General features: G+C 41.5%; 2 protein-coding genes across 2 annotated transcripts in view; both read right to left on the bottom strand.

Annotated features, from left to right (window-relative positions):
* Window positions 1–13,674, bottom strand: part of LOC128875212 (CUGBP Elav-like family member 5) — a 447,698-nt gene that overhangs the window by 223,657 nt on the left and 210,367 nt on the right. The window lies entirely within an intron of this gene.
* The window catches only part of LOC128874964 (CUGBP Elav-like family member 4), a 614,239-nt gene that overhangs the window by 476,413 nt on the left and 124,152 nt on the right, over window positions 1–13,674 (bottom strand). The window contains exon 2 of the mRNA XM_054120189.1: window positions 1,591–1,736. The gene's annotated coding sequence lies outside the window, so the exon portion shown is untranslated. The remainder of the gene's footprint in view (window positions 1–1,590; window positions 1,737–13,674) is intronic.

The raw sequence follows: 13,674 nt of genomic DNA, 5'->3' as shown, positions 1-13,674 counted from the left end.
TTTCCTCCTTATTGCACCACAAAGAAAAGGCAGCACAACCCTCAATTCGAGAGGTGACGGTGATTATACGCGTAAAAGTGAGTAAAAAATGTAGAATAAAATTTGTTTGTACAAGACGAGTGATTTGGTTGACGTGTTTAACCGTTGCTCGCCATTTCTACTTATTCTACAGTAGCCTAGGTTTATTTTCGTTCTACGTGAATTTCTTTATTGAATTGATTTAATTAATTTTTCAACGTTTTCATTCTATAGATGCGTAAGATTGTTTGAATTTTGACCCTTGAATTTGCTCATCCCTTAGATGAAACATACATATGTATATCGACAACGTACAACGACATATTGCTTCGTTTTCTTTCAGTTTCGGCGATCTCCGTCGGGCGACACCCGATTCTTTTCTCTGTACACGTAAAAACAGCATGCTGTCTGCAAAAGAAACTTTCCAATATAAACCTTACCCGTCCGCTTGGTACGTATTAACAGTGTTGCGGATCTTTCCGTCGTCGAATAAGACTCGTCCTGGCGGGAGACAAGCTTGTCATTGTAACTTCTAACATTAAGTTTCGGGATTCGAGTTCGTGAAGGGTGGGCGGGGTAGGGAGAGAGGGGATGAGGTTGCAGGTTGTCAGGGTTGCGGGTACAAGGAAGAGTCGATAGGGTGAGCACCAACACAGAGTGACCACTAAACACCTAACAACCAACAATAGCAGCCAACATCGAACATCGATAAACCAACGAAACTAAACCAACCACAAGTCACATTGTAACGGAACTCAGCGAACAGTGAAGACATAATTCAACATATCCATAACATAACGTATATATATATAATATGTGTGTAATATATACATAGTATACACATATCATGTATAGATACAGAATATAGAGATGTATACACAATGTTGAATGACATGTAAATACGTACGTGTGTGCGAAGAATGCCACTGCTTCCAGGTGAAATTTATACCACAAAAATACTTAACCGTCGTACAAACTAAGGAATTGCCAATCGCTACGATATTACTCGCGAAAAGTGTTGCGTTAAAATTTCAAACGAACGATCTTTCTCGAAACGAAAAAAATCAGAAAATAAAACTGAAAAAGATTTCCAAGTATTTCCGAACAATTCTCAACGCACAGACTTCATTAATGTGCATATATATACATATATCGCACGTGAAACCGGAATTTGACGGTGCAGTTTAATTAAGGGTAAACGAATACAACGAACGAAAATTTGCTCTCCGTACCTGAATGTAGACGGCAGATAATGAAACGCGTAATTATCAGACCGCGCTGTAAAGACCCCTCGAAACAATATAAAAACATAGGCAGCATTCCACCGCGTACTCGACGACTAATTTAATATGGTCTAGTTAATTGTTCACAGTGCACTCTTCGCTCTACGTGCGGTTCAACAACACCGAGGAGCTGGGTATACATCGTCGCTGCGGGCCGTCGTACGAGTTTCTCATTAAAACACTGAGGAGCACTAACTGTGAGACACGATAACGTAAAAGTGAAACACGTTAAAACTTAATAAGGATGACATATCTTCACAGACACCGAGTAGGGGTTATGGTGACGTACCACATCGAGTACATTGAGAACGTGGTTCGCGCGGACGACTCTAGTAGTGGTGGTTGTTGTTACATTGTGTGTTGTGGTCGTGGCAAGAAGAAGAAGAGATGGAGGAGGTGTGCGGCGCCCCCGGCCAGCCGGTCGCCCGTCACACCCTGAAACAGAATAATATTGTCACTTCCTTGCGGGATATACGCTATCCCTATCGACTATCTTGTCCCGCCATTATCTATACCAGTGGCGCGCAACCCCTCGCGTTACCAAGCGAAAGAAAATAATCATCTTAAGGGGGTAGTTGTCGAAGCTAAATTTCAAAAACTTTTTTTTTTCAACATTTAAATACGTATTTTAATACAAAACAAAGAATGATTTTACGGTACAAGTATTGAACTTGATCTATACATTTTTTTTCTGAGATATATTTATTAATGGTTCAGATAAATGACCAAATCTTCAGGAACGTTTTTTTCAAAGAAACATTTTGCGAGATGACATCGACATTTGCTGAACGGATGAAGGAATATTTTCTTTTTTAAATTGTGCATCTATTTATAAATTCAGTCGTAAATGGAAGAATTAGGAAATTCAATCTTCCTAATAAATCCATTCGGAATTGTTATATAACAAATGATACACCATACGCGTAATATAATCGATATCACAATTTCGTCTCACTGTACCTTCCTTTGAATCCTGTACATTCATTCGTCGAATCTTTGAACGCGTGCGGACAAAAGATATTTCCATTGTTCCAGTTTCCTCCTACCTCTCGAAATTCCATTAATTACAAACTTTTCATTGATCGGTAATTAATCCGCTAATTAAAAAGGATTCGGTTTCAATTTTGACCGATTTTCCGAACAAACGTTAAACATTCCACACGCCAGCAGAACTTCTGGAACTAAGTAAAAGGTAATCGTCAATGACGTTTTATTCCGTTTCGGTATCGAACCAATGGAACCGCATTGAAACCGCCTTTTTCTATAGAAACAATGTAACGTTATGCCTTTGTGTTGTGACCTCAAAGCGTTCGGACAGAATATTTACTCTTCTTTAGCGGTGCAACGAATAACCCGTATCGTTTGTAATTATCAAGTAAAGTTTACCCAGAAAAGTCGGAGTACCTGTTCAACTCTGAAATAGTGTTATACTGTTGCGCGCAGTGTACCAATAAGTACAGTCGGTTCGCCGCGCGCATACGCTTATTTGCACCAAACAACATATGTAGTTCCAATAATCAAATTTGATTGGATCAGTATTACTTACTCGTCCCCATGCGTATAAGATTGTTGAAAATAGTAATTATCTTAATTATCTTATTAAGTATATATTAAAAATCATATGTTGATGTCTGACAGCCCTTCGATTAGCTTCACCGATAACATAACTAACAAGCGGTTGCCACCAGCGAAAGTGAAAAGTGTCCTTAAAGTCGCCAAGGGGCGACAACGCCGTTGGACGGTCCACCACGTTCGAGCATTCGATTTTTGAGCTTTCATCGGATCCCCTCGGATGCAAGTCGATTTCGCCGGTAGCCCCCGATACTTGTGCCGGCCGGTTTGCTCGCAGAAAGTATTGGCGCGAAGTCGCGCTCGACGGAGGGTCAAAGCCGAAAAAAGAGGTAAAGCTTTATATCGAGGAAAAGGGGATTTCGGATTTGCTGGACCATGTCCACCCATTGCATCGTTTACGTCCAATACAAACGAATGGGCGAATGAACGGACCAGGAAGAAAGACAGATAGAGGGTGGTAAAGAGGGTGGCGACTATAGGGAGAGGGGGTGGGCGCAAAGCAAGAGAGCGATGACGGTGGAAAGAGCTCGCCGTGGGGGCGGAAAGGGGGTGTTCGGGGAGGGCCTGAGAAACGGGAGCAGCGACCGGGATTTTAACGTCGAGCACACTCGTTTCGAGTCGATAGGTCCACTTCGGCTGGCTTGGGAAGCAGTCGACATGGTCCAGCAACTTCCTCTCCCACCTCAAATCCCCCAACCCCACCTCCTCTTGTATCCGTCGGTCCGAGACATCATCTTTCCTTATTCGAAAACAGGGCAGATGCAGGTTTTCATAGATTCTGTTCTCACGGCTAATAAAAACTGGTCTTGGTCTAACTAGTTCTTGAGTGGACCTCACAGGGACGAAGTTCCTGGGGGGGAGAGGACGGAAGAAAGAGTAGGGCACTCAGCGTATTGCACTTAACGGAACCACCGGAATATCCACCGAATGGGAGTGCAAGGCGATTTTCGCTATCGAGGGGTCATTTTTACACTGGAGTCGAGGAAGAGAATCAGGTGAATTTGATTTTTATGGAAGTATAGATTCTTTAGATGGGAATGAGTTCAGACTTGATCCTCCTTGAGTTATTTCTGAGCATTATTATTGCAAATTAAGAAGTAATCAAAGGTGGAAAACAACTATGTACATAAAGTTTCCAAACAGTAAAAATTAGTTTTCAGTGATGAATATGTTATTATTCGTACATTTTTAATTTCTAAACAGAAAGCTATATCTCAGTAAACGGTAACTAACCAATGTTCGTGAGATACGAGGACGTATTATTTCATTTAACAAACTAGAGGAGAGGAACGAAAGAAACGAGGCACGTGACGTAAAAGAGTGGCTCGTGGGAATTCCGCCATGTGCTCTATCTCAGCAAGTGGAAAACGCAGGGTTTGCTTAACCCTAAAGTCCACCAGTTCGAGAGAAAATATCCAGTGCGGTGAACTTCCATCAAAATGTGACTAATGGCATAGAAAACAACTCGAGATCCGGTAATCGTGCTAAAAAAATAATGTCACACGCGAAAAACAAACAAAGACAAACAAAATATAAGAAATAAGACGAAATTCGCATTTTTTCTGTTTTTAACAGCAAACCATCAGCAATTTTACTGAAAATCGGATTATCGTTAGGCGAAAAATATTCCAAAGCTTCGTCGGGAAATCAATACCAATATGAAAAAAAAAAAATGAAAAACTCATTGCAAATGGCGTTACAAGCAATTCGATTGAATACTCGAGTACGAGGCACGAATACTTTTGGGCGAAACAAATCGGCGAAATTCCGATCGAGAATAAAATTGCATTTACTATATGTTCGAAGGTTAAAATGGAAATGGATCGTCCCGATGGATGAAGCGTTTTTTTTTTTTTTGTTCCGCGTTGGCAAGCGCGGTAAAATTTTATTTAATGGTTCTCATGTGTTGAACGGGTCCTTTTTAAAACAATGGTCTTGATGTAATTGTGGGACATCCTCTCGCTGCGGAAGGTTTCAGGTATTATTAAAATCATTATTTCCGTCTCTGGGCATTCGTGCGGAAATAAATAGGGTGCGTGTCGAGGGTAGGGGCCATATTACTTTCGAGAGACGCGGAAAATGGACTCGCGTATACACCAAGCACCATTGCGAATGTATGGAAACGAATAGGCGGAAATATTACGCTCAAAGAGAGAGAAGCCTCGAATGGAGGGAGGGAGGAGCAACTTAAACGCGCGAGAGAAAGACAAAAGTTATGACGTTGCAAGATTTCCGTGCAAGTTGAGCACGTTTACTCGATAAGTCTCTAAGTCACCCTTTCCTTGGTGCATCGGTCCATTAATCATCGAATTCTGCCTTCGAATCGTGTTATGATGCACTTTCTACTATGCTGTGTTGACCAGAGGATTTAACACGTTAACGACCGCTAAGAAATCTGTAAGACATGCGCCTAGGACCGCGCGTTTTTTGGCAAACTTGTACGTTACCAAAATCATCATAATTTAGTTATTTATGAAGCAATTTTTGTGAAACTTTCAGAAATTGTAAAATAGGATGCATTTGAAGTATTATTTAAACAAATTATTTTTTAATAATTATCATAAAATTTTATCTAAAAATCAATTTTACCAAAGTTTGTAGTATTTCTTTAAAGTATGATATTGTGTGTAACACAGCTAGTCTACGAAAGCATGAAGCACCGGAAAATAAGCGAAAAAAACGTTGAGGCAATCGAGTTTAATTCATTGACTATTGATGAAAGTGCGACAAGAAATACATAGATCGATGTCTCGTGACGAACTGCCTTCGACTTACTCCAGGTCGTCGGGGAAAAGTTTTTAGACGCCAATGCCGAGACCTGTTTACGCTGATTGGAAGACATCTTGGATCATCCCCTTTTAAGAGCGTCGGCCAGCACCGTCACTGACAAGAGCATGAAAGGGGGCAGCAGGCTCGTAAAATCGCTGACACCTGCACACTTCCAGAACCACCGGGTCCATAAACCTAGATGGACAAGCATTTGAATGAATGATCCAGCGCATCTGTACGGGAAAGTGTTCCGAAACCATTCGACGGATGCCTTGGGACGTAAACGTTTGCAGTTTCTGAATTATTCCATCTGAGGCTCAGTTGGTATTACCGTTGAAGATGAATAAGCAATCCTCGATTATTTTTAGGATTGAGGATCGCTCTTCGGAACTAAGTGGTAAATGAGACGGTTACGTATCTTATTAACAATAATGCAAAACATCAGGAAAATAAACGACTAAATATTTAAATTAGATACCCCATGACGTATAAAAGAATACAAATTTCACGTTTTATTAGAAAAATATTCCAGGAGAAAGTTATAAACTATGAAAATATGACGAATACGTCTCAAACACATCTAGAATAGTGTCAACCATTGACGAAGTTATCAATAAAATACGGTCTAATCGCGTTTCAATGATTTATCTGCTCGCCAAATTAATCGAAAACGACGACTGTCGATAGTATGACGTCGTTGACACCGTCGTTGCCTCTCCACTCGGCGATCTTTCTACAAATCCGACTCGTTTGAACTTCATACGTCCGTCATAGCAACGCGGTCGCCAAATCCATCAAACTAAGTCGAGTCGATCAATTGCCGCTGACTCGCGGCTATTAAACATATTCAATGAAGTAGCGATTGACAAGGGACGTATTCTGTCATCGACAGGAATTGTGCGACGCGCCGCGTTTCAGCGGCCGGGGTGATCCAGCAAAATTAATCACGCCGCAGCGTTCCCACGATTGATGGCCGACGCTGAACTCAAAAACCAACGGTGCGAATATTCGAGGGCCGCGCGGTCCGATTTCTATTTTGTTGTATCGTCGAGCAGGGCCCGCCACGGAGATAAATAATGCGGGATACATCGACCCTAACGCGTCATGCTATCCGCTCGACCGCGTCGCAAATATTCAGTTGGGGCATAAATGCAGGTCATCGAGTTAGAAATATTTTTTCAAAAATTCTCGTGTTTTGGGTAAAATTGAAAATTTATTAATTTTTAGGATGGTATATATGTACATATATTAACTGTAATATTTTAGGTTGATGGCACTGCCAAACGTTACCAATATCGTTATTGGTCATCAGAGATATTATATAATTAAGCCGTATACGTTATCTTGTAGGAAAACTAAAATTATTTGGTAAAATGTCAATGTATTAGCATGCGACTTGAAAATTATACGGGCCCATAGAGGGTTAATGATCCGTTTTCCTCTTTGCCCTGACACTAAAACTACCGAACGAATCAATTTGACCTACGTACTTATTAATTAATGTCTGCACCTCATATTACTGTACAAAATCCTCTCCTAAGTTGCAGACTATTTTTAAGTAATCCAATAATTAAAGTGATAATAACAGGAAATAGATTTTGCATTAAACTCTTTTGTCCAACTTTTCATAGGGCAATGAAGTCGATACAAGAAATCGACAATTACGTATGATTCAACCCAATTCAACGCAGAGCGAACTATGCCACCAAGATCCACGAGATGGGTCGAGTTGACGTGGTAATACTGGTTATCATCGCGCTGATTGCACCCGTACCTACCCCCCGTCGCTACATCTATCGACTATCTTCCACTAGAGCCTCCATCCGATCCGGTGAATTTCCATCCGAGCTATTCATTACGTCTATCCTGAAGCGATCGTTCCTTTCGCGATATATCGATGTACGAAAATTGGCAGACGGCACGGTAGCCTACGAATCCGTGCAGGTAGCGCCGCGTACCCTATCGCGAATTTCCTTCCAGCGCTCTTTATTCCGCCGCCGATGTTTCCCTCAATGCGTGAAAAAGAGCGGCGCTCGCGATGAATTATGTAAAAGTATATTCGGAACCTGTGCAAGCAAGATAGTCGAGATCCATCGATGCGGAGAGACGATTGCACTCGGGGTGTCGTGTGATACGGATTTTTAAATTAAGAAAAAATTTGTTGACCTATGACAGTCGAATGGGGATGATTCCGTAGTTGGTTAGCAACGTGTTGGTTTTCCTCTGCTTTTAGATAAATTACTTAAGAGAAAATATTTTTAAGAAAAATAATTAAGAAAGTGTAGAAACAGAGTATAAGTTGATTCAAGACCATTTGAAACTATGATAGTGTCTGGCAAGACATATATACAGAATGCTATGATAATACGTGTTAGAATATTGCACACGATGATCCTAATCGTATTATGTAGACACGCAGGCCTATTATAATGATCGCGATACTAACGCGATAGAGCGATCAAGGGGATCTCGATGGGAATGAGATGTTGTGTAATATCGTGTAAAATATTTACAGAAGCGCAAACTATAAAATGTGAGAAGATCGAGAGGATAAGAATGTAGATAACACAAGCAAATTAACCAGTGTTAAATAACCTATGTCTTATAAAAAAATATATATCTTTATACTGAATTGAATAATGAAATCTCTCATAAAATTTTATTATGAAACGTATCATATTTCACACAAAATGTCAAATTTATTACTTACGCTATTACTTAATTGTTAAAATTATTAAAATTTTATACTTTCGTTACATTTATTGAACTCCAAATGACTCGAGACCGACGCGGAATATTTTTTTTCTCCCAAAGGAAAAAATTTAGGATCGAGAGGGCTTGATCTAGCCATAAATAAAGAAAAAGATTCCGCTTGCGATAAACTTACAACGAGCGCGTTTTTCGTGACGTTCGTTGGAATAAAAGTTCCACAAATTTTCCAAAAACCTGGCCTCCAAACAGCACGGTGTCGTAGTCGACGCATATATTTATTCCGTGAATAAATATCGGATAAATCGATACGGTTATTTATTTACGCTACAGACTCGTAGGCGAAATTTATAGGTCGCGCCTTGAAATGGGTAATGCCCAGGTAAAGCCCATTTGATGTCCCTGTAAACAAAAGTGAAAACAACGGCAGATATCGACGGTTTACGTAACGACATCCTATAAATACCTGGCATCTCCGTGCACGTGTGCGTTTTCATGTGCAATAATTGCCTGCGTAGCTCCAACTATGGGCCTCCAAATAGAAGGCACCTATGCGACCATTGGTTGATTTTCATAGTTCGGTAGGAAGGTAAATGAAATAATTTAAAAGGTGAGACGCCAAACAAAATAAATATGGATAGGATTCGCGAATTTTGTGGAGACTTATAAAAATAATAAAAATATATTATAAAGGGTTTTCCACGAGAATATCGATGGCTTTATTTTTGTATTCAAACCCAAATGGTACGAAATGGATTCGAATTTTTACGCCCCAGTACCCAAGGTGCCAATGTCGAGTGTAAGGGATCATTACCACAGTGACGCCATCGATGGGCGAGCGTGCTCGTATCCAACGCCCGTGTTACGTGCAAAAAAGAGGCCTGAAAGGAGACCTGGAAGAAAAAGTTGGTGCAACGGCGTTATTTGCGTTCGTAAACATGACTCGACGCGCTCGCACGTCCTCGCGGCAAAGGTAACGAATGGGAGAAGTCGATGCGGCCACACCTTCCTCCGAAATGCGCTCTCAAACCTCGCTTCGTGCTCGCTGTCAGCCCCCAGTCTCGCTTCCTCTCGCCACACGGGCTTACGTAGCTACGTACGTACGTGTTTACGCTGTGAACGCGCCTCGCCAAGCGGAACTAACGATAACGAACGGTTACGAATGTAAGGGACCGGTTCGCAAAGCAAACGACATTTCAACCGAGCGTTGCGCGCCGCTCGTGCAAGAAAAGAGAAAAGGAGATGGAATCACGCAGAAACAGATGGATGGAGTCTTGGATAGGCAAACAGTCTGAAGGGATGGCGAGACGAAGTACATCGGGCGAAGGAAACAACTTGCCGGTGGTTGGGAGTCCGCTGATCTTGGGAAGAAATGGGTAGTAATTGTTTACGTATGTTTGTAAGTGTTGGCAGGGAGGGCCTATGGATTCATGGTTTTGTGATTGGAAATGTTAGACAAATAGGTGTTGAGAGACTCTTGGAATGAAGAACATACTACATCCTTGAAATTAGAGTAATCGTCAATAACTGAGTAATTTTCTAGCGTTGAAACTGGTAAACTAGTGAAGTTCTAGTGTGGAACTTTGAAGCATCGCGATCGAAAGCCTGTCTAATTTTACGAATTGTTTCAGTGTGGGTATTGCCGAACTTTTGGCAAAAAACTTGATGGAATAGCCATCGCTCACGAGGTGAAAATGAAAATATGACGAGCACGCGTTACACAACTGCTTACACCAGCTGCCTGGCAGTGACTGACTCACTTGAGGAGTATGCAAAAAACACGCATGCTGAGTAAGGTTTATTACCGCGCAATGTTGAGTATCGCTTCTCCGCTTCAGATGGTTTCACAGAATTTCCCTCTAAAAACAGTAAGATCGGATAATTTTTTTCCCACTTATACTTAATCATTACAATCGTTTATCTATCATAATTATCTATGTATATTCTCTGAGTATAAACATTAATTGAAAATGCCATTTTAATGCACAAAATTTCCGAAGCGTTTTTTAAGAATATATATAAAAGTATTTCAAATCAAGGCACCGTCTATTATTTCATAACATTTTACTGCAATGGTGTCTCATCGATCAAATGACCTAGTGAACTTTTCGTCCTATTATTATTATTAAGTACCCGATTCCAATATAACCATGATAAGTAATTATGTAAGAGTTTCGCCATAGCCTCGTTGCAGCCAATAATCTGAATCCGGTTCACTTCCTGCTCTGTGGAGGTAACTCTAAGTGAACGTAGAAGCGCAGATTGAACTGGATGTAATAACTCAGGAGCTAATAATAAGGTTCCTAGAAACGTTTGTCAATAACATTAAGAAACTTTTGTGTTACAATTCTTAAACAAAATACCTTTCTTTTCTAGAAAACTTAAAATTATTTTTATAGCTACTTTTAAATGGAAATATATCCTTTCAAACTTGATTATAAACCTGAATGTTGCTGTCAACTGCCATATCGTTTTCGTTACTTGTCTGACAACATATACTTACTTGTGATATATTGTTATTCGCATATCATTTACATCGAACCTGATCTGCATTTCACAATATCGTTTAACTTCTAACCAGCTCACGAATATCAGCGTGTTATCACTATCAACGAACCACTATGACGCTACCACTATAACAACTATAACCACTATCTATGACGTATAATTAAGCAATAATATTGCATAATAATATTGCTCCAGCTAATAATCGAGCTATAATTCACTTTCTATTCCGTTACTTCTATGTAAATACATCTGACGAAGTAGTAACTCAATCTGTCTATTCCGATTTCAACCTACCTCCAACGATTACTTTATTTCAACAGATTGTCCTTCTCATTTTTCAGAAATTTGTCTTGCACAAAAAGAAGCCTCCCTAGGGATCCCGATTACTATTTAACATTACAATAAACAGAAGGAACCCCCTCACAATCTACCACCCCAAAACTTAATCCATGTTTACCTATCGTAAAAAGTAGAACCACTCCAATCCCAAACGAGCATATTACCCAAGCAACGTCGACCGTGACGCCTTCCATAAACAAGGGTCCTGGAAGACCCGAAACCGCATCCGCGCGAGGGTCAAACATCTCCGCGAACTAATGGCGAAGCGGTAATCAGGATGTAGCAGTTAGTTTATGGGGGAACCTTCCACTGTGCTGGTTCGGAGTGGTCAGTAGTACCTGGCTGGCCATTATCGCCCACTTGGATCGCAACTAGCGACAGCAACAACGGCAATACGGCAACAGCGGTGCGGCCGATGTTCGGGGGCTCCCGGTAGCCGTTAGCGCCGACGTTCTGGCTGGCAGACGGTGGTCGGTGGTCCAGGTTCCGAGCAGCGGGTGCAGCTGCATTGAGCCGAGGCAAGATAGTAAATTACACGTTGACTAGAGCTGACAACTGCAATGCATGCCACACACCGGCGTACACGAGCCTCTGCGCGAGATGCCGTGTGTTTATGCGGCTGGTGAGTCCGGCACTGTCAGCCCGTCTAGGCCACTCGGTGAATTATAGATGAGCTGCCTTAATAAAGACGGGAGGAATGGCCGAAATTCCCTCTACGTTCCATCGCGGACAGGAGCACCGCGTTCCTTCAAATTGGAAACGGATACCCACGTGAGTTCGTTGCGGGTGGCTTCAGCTCCACCAGCCCCGGCCAGCTTGTTTATTGGAGGCGATTAGAGTGCCTGAGTGTATCGTTATCGGATAGAAGATGTGGAAGAAAAAAAATGTAGCTCCAGAAAGAGTTTTAGAGATGCATATACGATTTAGGAGCAAAAATCTTTGAGACTTTTGGGTAGGTTTCTTTCTTTAACCCTTCTGGTAGATCTTGGAGGATTTTGATAAAACCCTCGAGGTAGCTTCTATCTTTGGGGTCCTATTCTTGTGTTAGTTTCTACCTCTACCTTATCAACAACGTAGACATTTTAGTAATAGCGAAAGCTCAATGCCTGAGTGGACAGTATAATAATATTCAAACTGAACACTGAACACTGAAACTATTCTTTCCCTAGCTAACCATATCACGAGTCTAATGATTTTAATAACCAGAACTGTCTTCATTATTAAATTCTTATAGTCTCCTATCTTGTAAGAACTTTTCATCTTCTTATGCTTCTTCTTGCGTTTTCTTACCGACACAGCTTACAAAATCATGCTTGTTCGAGGCACAGGGAATGAGTGGAATTTAGCGAAAAACAAGTAATTTACCGTGGCCAGCTGAAAAGCCACGACTGCGAAACACACGGTTAATTTCGCGATTAAACTTTAAAATTTCATTCCCAGCCAACGATGCATTTCCTGCCCCCCCCCCCCCAACCCCGCGTTGTCGCTCTTTTCGTTTTATCTCTTAATTGGGAGACATTCTTGCGCGGGAGAGCGGTGCCTGTTTCTCCGTGGATTCATTAACTGCGCGTAATTGAATTTTTATGTAACGACGCGCGGCGGTGGCGTTCCGTTGCGTAAGTAACCGTTTTGGCGTTGCGTGTCGATAAACGTGTACTCGACGGTGAGAAACCCGTGAAGTTGGCATGTCGAATTCGTTTTCGCCTCCGGGGGGCCAATTTGCAATTTGATACCGTGTCGCTAAACCCTAGACGACCAATTACTTTACAGGCTATTCGGTTTGAACTTTCAATCATTTTATTACCGAAACGTTGCCACGATTGGTGTTCGAGAATCAAGAAACCAAATTAAAAATGCAGGAACATGGATTATTGTTTAGATTTACAGTCAATACCATAAATATTCGTACCCTCTATGTACCCTTAATCAATCACTTCGACTGCAAGTGAATCATGAATATTGCCACGAAAATAAAAGAGTGCCTCTTAAGCGTCGATTCCGGGGACACGGCGAAAAAAGAAAGTTTTCGCAAGACAAACTTTCCCGTTGTTACGTGCCGATAAATTAGGCCGAGGCTTTTCGCAACTCGTGTTACCAAGTTTACCAAGCAGGCGCAACCTCGCGCCGGTTGTAAAGAGTCCAAAAGCGCGCATCTTTTCTTCCAACACCGGGGCGGTCTTGCATCATATTACAAACACTCGTTGCAGCCAGTGGACTGGAGGAGCTACCGAGTATCAGTGCCAAACAGTGGTAGTTATGTATATTAGGGGCAGTAAAACTGATGCAAATTTATTTCGAAATTCCGCCGGTGTTCTCGTAAAGTTGTTTTAAAAGTACCCTCGTAAAACGATTTCAGACCTTTTCTTCGCGCGCCGGAGACTCGTCCGCTGTGCAGACTTTACCGCTGACGCCTATCACCTCTTAAGTAATTCCACGTCGTGCCCTTAAGGTAACGAGTTCGATCGTGAGAACGTGG

The sequence above is a fragment of the Hylaeus volcanicus genome, chromosome 4 (genome assembly GCF_026283585.1).
Source record: "Hylaeus volcanicus isolate JK05 chromosome 4, UHH_iyHylVolc1.0_haploid, whole genome shotgun sequence".
Lineage (NCBI taxonomy): Eukaryota > Metazoa > Arthropoda > Insecta > Hymenoptera > Colletidae > Hylaeus > Hylaeus volcanicus.
Note: the sequence above shows the minus strand (reverse complement) of the source record. Positions and strands in the feature narration are given on the sequence as shown.